Source organism: Canis lupus, chromosome 25 (assembly GCF_011100685.1).
Source record: "Canis lupus familiaris isolate Mischka breed German Shepherd chromosome 25, alternate assembly UU_Cfam_GSD_1.0, whole genome shotgun sequence".
NCBI classification, from domain to species: domain Eukaryota; kingdom Metazoa; phylum Chordata; class Mammalia; order Carnivora; family Canidae; genus Canis; species Canis lupus.
Window position 1 is genome coordinate 25,043,422 of NC_049246.1, and position 10,097 is coordinate 25,053,518.

Genomic DNA, 10,097 nt, shown 5'->3' on the forward strand with positions numbered 1-10,097 from the left:
GAAGTATGTTGTAGCAGAGAAGAGGAAGAACTCGAAGATTTGGAAAAGAGAATTTATCAGAAGGAATGACATTCCAGAAGAGGTGGGAGATGTGAAAAGCCCTAATGCAGATGGAGAGAATGGTTTCTTCAAGGAGAAAGGCACCTCCTCCTCTGGAAAAGGAATGAAGAAAGAATAGGTACCTGAAAATACTGAGAAATTTAGAGGTGGAGGTTGATAGACATAGAGATGGCTTGAGGTAGATGAGAATGTAGAAGAGGGATTTTGTGACAAAGGATTTATCTTCCCAGTCAATGCAGAAGCAAGAGCCACACTGGGTGTGTGGACTGATAGGATGAAGACTGAGGAAAATGATTCCAGTAGGTGCTGGAAAGAGAGTCAGTGGAGAGTCAATTAAAGCATTGTGGGGTGTGCTGGGTGGTGCAGTCAGTTAGGTGTAGATTCTTGATTTGTGCTCAGGTCATGGTCTCAGGATCATGAGATGGAACCCTCCCTGGGGCTCTGTGCTGAGCACAGAGTCTGCTGGGATTCCCTCTCTCCCTCTCCCCATGCCCCTGCCCCCGCTCGCTCATTCTCCCTCCCTCTCTCTCCTCTCTCTCTCTCTCTTTCTCTCGATCTCAAAATAAATAAATAACATCTTTCAAAAAAAGGATTGTGAGCTGCTGTGGTGTGCAAGTAAATAAAATGCGTATGTTTTGGTAGTTCTCACACTCATGATTTTATGCCTTTTATTTTAATGTTGAAGGACTAAGAGTAGAATTGTACAAAGTAGATTTCCCAGGGCTGGGGATAGGCAGAACTGAAAATTAAAGGATACAAGTTGCCTGGGACTCTAATTAAGGCAGCTTAAAGTAGCTGATCAGAGTTTCAGGCTGAATGGTTAGGCAGCGAAGTCATAAAAGTGCCCATGATCTAGATACAGCAGAGGGATTTAGGGACTAGCAAACTTGCTGGGGAAAGAACAAGATCAGCGATATGAGAAAGTGGGAAATTCTAGGTCAGAAAGCCATGGTTAGACAGGGAAATCCTGTCTGCAAGTGAAAAGCAGAAGCAGAGAGGACACTTATGTGGATAACAAATCCCTGTCCTTAAAGAGCTCCCATACTCTGGGGGAGGCCGTCAATTAAGTCATAACTGTAGTGAATTAGTACATAACTCGGTATGATGATAAAAGAAAGGAAGAGAGCAGGGCGGAGGAGACTGGGACTGCAAGGCAAAGGGGAGGATGGGAGATAATTTTCACAGTGGGGTGATGATGGTTCTCTTTGAGATGGTAGAGTTGCATAAAAGATTGATAGAGGTGAAAGAATGAGCCATAGAGAGATCCACAGGGAGAATGTTATGGAAAGAGGAGACTGCTTAAAGCAAAGGTGGGAGCATGAGGTGCGTGGGGAATAACAGGGAGGATGCCCACTGCTTTTTGCTGTATTATCTCTTCTGAGCAGTGGAGGTGTGAAGCCTAGTTTTTGTGTCATGGCCAGAGACAGAAATAATATACACTCTGCTTCAAATTCCTTCCCTCTATGTAGGAGCAGTACCCACTTTATCATTTTGGTGCATTACCTTTAAAATACGGAGGTTTGTATTGCAGGCATTAACTGTGCAAATTTCTGACTGGAAAAATTAGTTCTGACCCAATCTGATCCTCAGCTAGAGGAATGAACTTAGAAATGGAGCAAATGAAACTTTACCTCATCACATTGGGATTTAAAGATTTAGGAGGATGTATTCCTATCTATATAAGATGCTTCACTAGGATTTTAAGTCTTTGTTGGTTAGTCAACGTGGCACATAGGGACTTATGATTAATAGAGTCATCCAAAAGAACTCAGTAACACAATGTGTTCTTAGCAGCTGATATGAAAATTCTTCTAAGGAAGAAATCCAGATTTCTTGCTAACATGCCTGGCTGGATAAGCCTTTGAGAATTCATAGATTTTAACTAAGACTTTAGGCTGTGAGGCTATGACATGGATGGTTTGAGTCAAGATTCTTTATTTTTTGGGTCAGGGTGACCCTAACTGGGAACTTGGCTATATGGGAATATGCATGGAGTTAGAGGTGTAAAGGATATTGTTAACACTGGCTTCTTATTAGTTATGAGATTGCACACATTCTATTAAGCATTGTGACATATTCAAACCTGGGATGGAATTATTCCTAAAATACAAGCTCTCTTGCTGTTTCCTGAGTATCTTTAATAATGGAACAAAATGACTTACAAAGGTCACAACAAGTTGTTAATCAACAATTTTCATCCTAGGTATAAACTGTGAAATTGCATTCGTTACAGGAAAGATCCGTTTACTTTATCATTCTAACAAATAAATAATTTGAAATTGTTTGAGGAAATTTATAATAAGAGATAAGAATAAAGCTCAGATGCCAGGGGTGGAGTGACAATGTCATTTGATAAAGCTCTGTGGTATTTTGGTAGTTGTTTACATCTTTGTTTATTGGCGCTCCACTGAGAACGCTGAATTTATCAAAACAAGGTTATCTTTCCAAAATGCTCTTTCTTTTGTTATTTTTTTTTTAGATTTTTGTTTTTAAATTCATGAGAGACACACACAGACACAGAGGCAGAGACATAGGAAGAGAGAGAAGCAGGCTCCATGCAGGGACCCTGATGTGGGACTCAATCCTGGGACTCCAGGATCATGCCCTGGGGCAATGGCTGATGCTCAACCACTGAGCCACTCAGGTGTCCCTCCAAGATGTTTTTTAAACAACATGAAGACCACGCTGTCTTAGATGAGCTCCTGCTCAAACATAATTAGGAAGTAACACTATAATTTTCCAAGCCATATTGCTAGTGCAGTTAGAATCTGATAATTTCTACTAACAGGTGACTATGCCAAGAGTTTATAGAGAATGGTCAGCATGATGAGGTAATATGAGTGCTCTCAACTCCCGCAGGAAAGTCTGTAATTCTCACTCATCCACTGTATCAGTTAGGATGACAGCTCAAAAGTCTGATGTGTCTGTTGCTTCCCTATGAATTAGAAGAGAAATAGAAGAGGAGAGGCACCTGCGTGGCTTAGTCAGTTAAGCATCTGGCTCTTGGTTTTGGCTCAGGTCATGATCTCAGGGTCCTGAGATGGAGCCCCTGACAGGCTTTGTGCTCAGCATGGAGTCTGCTTGAGATTCTCTCCCTCCTCTTCTGCATCATGTGCACACTCTCTCTCACTCTCTCAAATAAATAAATAAATAAATAAATAAATAAATAAATAAATAAAATTGGTAAAGGGGGGGAAAGAAGAGAAGTAAGGGGAGAGAAAAGGGGGGAAAAACCTTATTAGAAGCACAAAACAAAAACCAAACCAACTGACTCCTTGGACACTGGATATTCAAGAGAGAAAACATGCCAGCATGCACAAAATAAATGAACAGACATCACCAACCATTAAATTAGGATAGAAGATATTCACTTATAACTTCACCTCTGTCTAAAAATTGGATTGTGTGGTGGTGCTGATGAGCAGATGGACAGTAGAGAGGATGGGACAGCATTAGTTCATTCATATATCTAGAGGATTTCAGGGAACAAATGGGAAATATTCTATATAAGTGAACTTAAACTTCCAAGGAGGCACAAGGCACATGTCTAGAGTGCTTTGATTAGAAATAGGTCTGATGTTAAGAATGAATTTCCTAGTGAAATACCATCTTTAAATCATCTGGTCAGTTAGTCATATGAAGCTACACCCAAGCAGCAGCTCTGGGCCACCACACTGGTTAAAGAGTTGTGCAATCATATGTCTGCCTTAAGTGAATATTGAAGACAGAGGCAGTGAATCCTCCAAATTTTCAAGTGTTTTCACCCATACAATAATTCTGGGTTATGGGAGTGACTTTAGTCATACCACACAGTAAGGAAGAAAATGTGCATCAGGAAAATACTTTTGGGGAGAATTCACTGACCTCAATGCTGTAAGTTAATTGGAAATTGGCTATTTGTATATTACACAACTAAAATGGTTAGGGTGATGGGTCATGTAATAACAGGCAAGATTTTCTTTAGTATAGTTTTTTTCTATGGACAGAAATAGCTCTTGTTTTATTCTATGACATAAAGATATTGAAAAATGTGGTTGTGGCTATCTAATATCGTGATGCTGGATGTGAAAGCTGTAGGTGCCTATCCTGCCCAGGCACCTTGTATGTCAGGACCTTTCTGTCATTCATCCTTTTGATGGCAAGCAGACACAGTGTGTGGTAGAAACAAAAATGATTTATTTGTTTTCTCTCTCTTTTCTCTGCTTCTTATTTTTCTTTTTTTCCCCAAGGAGTAACTTTGACAATCACAGACCTTCTTGGGCCTCTTTCCCTTTCAATTCTTAAATGAATATTTGTAACAATGATATCACACACACACAAAATAATTGTCTATTGCAAACAATTTTTCTGGGAGTCATCAGACAGACATCATGCTCAGCCCCTGGGGCTGCTGTGTTTTTGAGGTCTAGCTGGTCAGCTTGGAGAAAGCTACTCCCTCTATGAGGCTTTATAGAAGAACCACAGCATCAAGATTTCGATCCTGAGAGAAAATGGAAAATAAGCAGAAGTAAATTGTATCTGGGTGCCTAACAGAATTTTGGATTCCAGGTACAAGGAAATTTGGAATGGTACCAACTACTCTAAAATTGATTTTTTCCTATATTCAAAGATTTCCCAAAAGTTATGCATTCCTTTTTACTTTAAGTTATATATAGAGATCCTTATCTTGCTTTAACCTGAGTTTTTCCTATTACAAATAATACAAGATGAAATATTAGATAAATATCTATTTCCATTGTGCCCGACTAGAGTAGTGGCACAGTCTTTTTTTGTGACTTAATTTCTACTGTCGTTTCTCTTTGGTTTTTTTTTTGTGTGTGTGTGTGTGTGTAGCAGAAAAAAAACCTATTTTTAAAAGTTTTAGGGATGCCTGGGTGGCTCAGTGGTTGAGCGTCTGCCTTCTGCTCAGGGTGTGATCCTGGGATCCTGGGATCAAGTCCTGCATCAGGCTCCCCACAGGGAGTCTGCTCCTTCTTCTGTCTATGTCTCTGCCTCTCTCTCTCTCTCTCTCTGTGTCTCTCATGAATACATAAATAAAATCTTAAAAAAATAAAAGTAAAAGTTTTAAAATGTGTGTGTCATGTTATGCCACACCCCTGAATGATTCTAGGTGTCTGTTTTAAAATATTCTATTTTGCTTGACAGAACTGTTCTCAATTGAGTGTTATTATTTATTTAATCTACTTGTTTATTTGCTTAATGTCTGTTTCTTCTTCTATGAAACTTTCCCTTCATGACCTTACCGGTTTATCCATCCATTTTTTAAAATTCATGCAGCATGAATGAGATGAAAATGTTTTTTGACTTCCTGGGGCTTACAGTTTAATAAAGGGAAGAATCAAACAGGTTATAACTTAAAGTGTGATATTCAAGTTTAGAGAAAATAACACCATGGGAGTCCATTGCAGGATATTTAGCCAGTCTGAAGGATGGGATTATGTCAGAAAAAAAATGTCTGGTGAAAGTGATATATAAACTGAAACCCCAAAAGATGAACAGAACAGAAGCTAACTAGGCAATAAAGACAGTTAAGAATGTTTCTGGAAGGGGAGTAGAAGCTAAGAGAATTATACTATGAATCTATGAATGCTTGCAATATGGCTCAGCGTGGATGGTTCTTGGCATGGAAGGTGAGTGGCAAAAAAGAGTACTAGACAGAGAAGGATTGTATGAGTCATCTCTGAACTCAAAAACATAAAAAAGCCACAGAGGTGATATACACAAGGATTGAGTGGACCATGGTAACACAGTTAAGCTCTTGTGCTTCATTGTAGAGATCCAACTGGAGGAAGGGATGGAGGTAAGCAAGTTAGAGGACAGTTTCAATAACCCAGGTGAGTAACTAGGGTGACTTGGAATGGGACAACAATGAAGCTATTGGGAAAAGAGGAAAACCTGAGAAATTATCAGGCAGTAGATTAAACAAGATTTGATTTTTTGACCAAATGTGGAAATGAAAGAAAGGAAAGAGTCAGGGGAAACACTGATTCTGGATTTGGCAGTGGAAAATACCTAGAGAGTAGCTAGTTGAAGGAGAGATGAAGGTGATGCATTCAGTTTTGGCTATACTGAGCCAAAGATGTCCAGAAGCCATCAAAGTAGCAGTGTCCAATAAGTAGGTGAGCACACAAGTCTGAAGCTTCACAGAGAAATCTAGCACAAAGATTTCAGATTTAGAACCATGGAAGTTGATAAAAACCACCAGTGGTGCATATGTAGAGCAAGAAGGGAAGGTGGCCTAGCATTAAACTTTGAGGATATAGGGCAGCCCAGGTGGATCAGTGGTTTAGCACCGCGTTCAGCCCAGGGCCTGATCCTGGAGACTTGGGATTGAGTCCCACGTCAGGCATCCTGCGTGGAGCCTGCTTCTCCCTCTGCCTGTGTCTCTGCTTCTTTCTCTCCCTGTGTCTCTCATGAATAAATAAATAAAATCTAAAAAAAAAACCCTTGAGAATATAGTTCATATTTAAAGGGCTAATAGCAGAAGAGGACCTTTACAAAATATCTGAGAGGACAAAGGAGAGGATAAAGGATTAGAATGATAGAAGTCAATGGAGGAAAATGTTTTAAGGGAGGAGTGGCCAACAAGTACTGAAAAGTCTTTAGTAGATCTATAAAGAGAAATTTATCAGTTATCTTAACAGTAAAGATAGTACCAGTAGCACAGCAACAGTAGCACCTGGTAAATCCAGAAAACTGGATCACGGTGGGATATAGGAAATCAGAATTAAAATAGGTGACATGTACAAGTGCTTAAAGAGGAAGAGATGTAGAAGGATACCTGGAAGTGTATGTGCAGTTAGTGAAATTTTTTTAATATAGCTGACGCTCAACCATGCCACATACTTTTGTAAAACCAGCAATAGAAATTGAGCAATTGAAGCCACCAAAGTAATTGAAGAAAATGTTGAAATCTTTATGTTCCAGAACTACGTGTGATTTTCTAATATGTAGGTGAAATCAAATATCAGAAAATTATATTAACTATACTACTAAAAATTTTAAAGTATTCTATTTCCATGTAATTTCCATTGGTCTGTCAAACACTGTGAAAAATTTGTTCAGCACAGAGTTTATTTTGACTCATCATTTCCCTAATATAAACTTCGTTTGGATATTATTACTTACAAGATGTTTTAAGTTGGACTTTTTGGAGCATATCCATCCATTTGTTACACATTTCATGTTAAAAGTCTTCAAACTTTCTGAGTTACAGTATTGAGCAGTATGGTAAACAGCCACAGGGTACAAAGCAATTCAAATGTCTTGTTCAGTGTAAAGTAAGAAAGTTTGTTGTATAAACTAGTCAGATATGTTACACTAATGAGAACAAAATTAGTCTTGACACATTTCTGGCAAGTCTAGAAAAGACGAGATATGTCCTCTACCACACACGAAGAGCTGCATCAGAGCAACAAAGGATATCATTGTTGAGCCTACAAAAGGCCAGGAATATGCTGTACTTGGACAGACCCTGCCTTCCTCCCAGGGGGACCAGAATAGAAACCTCAATAACTGTCCAGGTTGAACCAATTCAGAGATTTTGAAACTCTCTAGAAGTTCAGACTGGAAAGTTGGGGGCCACCATTGAAGAACCCAAGAGGTGACAAATTCCACAAGGATGTGCATTTGGTGAAGACTTCCCATGTGAGTAAACACTAATCAGCTCCCATACAAGGTAAAGGAAAACTGCAGAGCACTCAGAAAGATTATTAGAAAGAAAAGAGAGTTGGATGTTAGCCTTTATTTGATCACACTTTCTTTGTTCTTTCTATGGATATAGTTGTGGGAATCATTCCAGAAAATAACATGGAAAGTGCACATGTTTGTTGTTAGTCCAATGACAGAAACTATTCTGACTTAAGTTTTTGTGGAGGATTTGAAATGGAAAGAGAGTTCAAGGCAGATAGGGTAAACTATAGCCTGCGGGCCAAATCAAACCACCAACTGTTTTTGTTAATAAAGTTTTATTAGAACACAGCTTCACTCATTTGTTTATGTCTCATCTATGGCTGAGGCAGAGTTTAGTTATTGTGACAGACACCTTAGAGATCATAAAGCTGCAAATATTTACTATTTGGTCCTAAGGAAACCTCGATTCGTAAAGGCAAATGCACTTCCAAAGAAAATATTTCCAGTTTTAATATCATTTCAACATCTTGTCAGATAACACACAGACTCAATTTTAAAGGGCTAGAAACCAAAATAATATGGTTTCATTCTTCTTTATTTTCTTGTCCTTATCAAGTGTTCATTTCTTTCTAAGGAGGGAAACAAAAGGGAAAGAAAATGTGGTCTCTATTGGAATGGCTTTTTTCTACTTGGTAGTAGTGAAATTAAATCGAAACTCTTCAAATAAGTAGAATGTTATTCTTATGATTACTCTGTCAAATTGAGGCTTCATTAGCCCACTTCTCAAAAACTTTTTCTGTGGCAGGTTATTACAGAATTTGATAAGCGAGGTTTGAAAATTTCTATTATCTGTTCTTGGGCAAAAATCTATATCAAATGCTTAAAAAATATATATACCCTTTGACCAAGAAATTTCTTTATTTCAAAATCATTCTAAATTCATTAAGGGTATAGCCAAATATTTCGTTACAGAATGTACAACACAAAATTCTTTATAATAGACAATATGAAACATTTCTAAATGACCAATAATACAGGATTTGGTTAAACAAATTATAGGTGTATACATTGAATGGTCTACTTGGAATCATTTGAGTGATACTTGAGGTAAATATTTCTTAATGAAAAATGTTCATAATCTGATCTATGTGAAGGAAACAAGATACAACATGGTATGTGAATTTTGGTCCAATTTTTATTTAAAGCTATACTTTTATACCTATATTTTAGTTCTTAATCTTAAAGTTTATCAGTTTTATGTGGTTTAATTTAGAAATATACCCATCAAGTTTTTAATTGTAATGATTTTAACAATGGAATTATAGATATTTTAAATGTTAAAAACTATATATTCTCATTTTTTCCAAACAAATGCTTCCTTTTTTATATAACAATATTATTTTATATTTTATTAAAGGCTATTATCTAAATAATTAAATGTAGAAGTAAAATTATAGTAGAGTTTTAGTCATTATTTATATTTTCATTTAAATATTTATGGAGTTACTTTGAAAAGTTTCTGAAGTGAAAGTGATACTGTATTTGATTTAGATTTACTTGAGTAAAAAACTGTGAAACAGACTTCTCTTGATCTTAACAGTTCTGACTGAGAAATGACCAAGGCCATTGAACTAGATGAACTTTGAAGTTTTTTCTAGTTTCATAATTTATTAAAAGTACCCAAAGATGTGGACTTCAGGTCCTAATTTACTTCACATTGGAGACTCTGCTTTTAGAAGTCTGTAGATTGTGGTATGAGTGAAATATGGTGGTTAAAAAATTCAATCTTACAAATCAAGAATCAAGTTTAGAGGTGATCATTAGTCAAAATATAGGTTAGATTAGCTTTTTCTTTTTTTATAAAGATTTATTTATTTATTTTAGAGAGAGAGAGAGCATGAGCAGGAGGGTCAGAGGAAAAGGGAGAGAGAGTCTCAAGCAGACTCTGTGCTCAGCAGAATCCAATGTGGGGCTTGATCCCAGGATGCTGAGCCCAAACCAAGAGCTGGGCTCTTAACTGGCTGTACCACCAAGATGCCCTCATATTAGCTTAATAAAGGCTGTCCCCTGTTTCTTTAGTTTGCAGTGTTTTAGTAAAATAGATAAGGTTGCACATCATGCCATAGATGGGGTTATGGTGATGAATCTAGGGCTTCCCTTTGGAAGGATCAAATCCATGTTTATGTAACTATGAGTTTTCTTTCCTATCTGATCATTATTTGTTAGGATTAATAGCCAATATTTAAATTTTAATGTGCCTGTAATGAACAACTTGTAAAGCAACTTGAATTTGTTTTCTAATTGGATAGCCTAATTATGTAGTCCTTCTGATTGACAGGACATTGGATGAGAAGGATATGGGCTTCACTACTTTTGGTGCACATTAGGGATGTAGTTCTTATAAA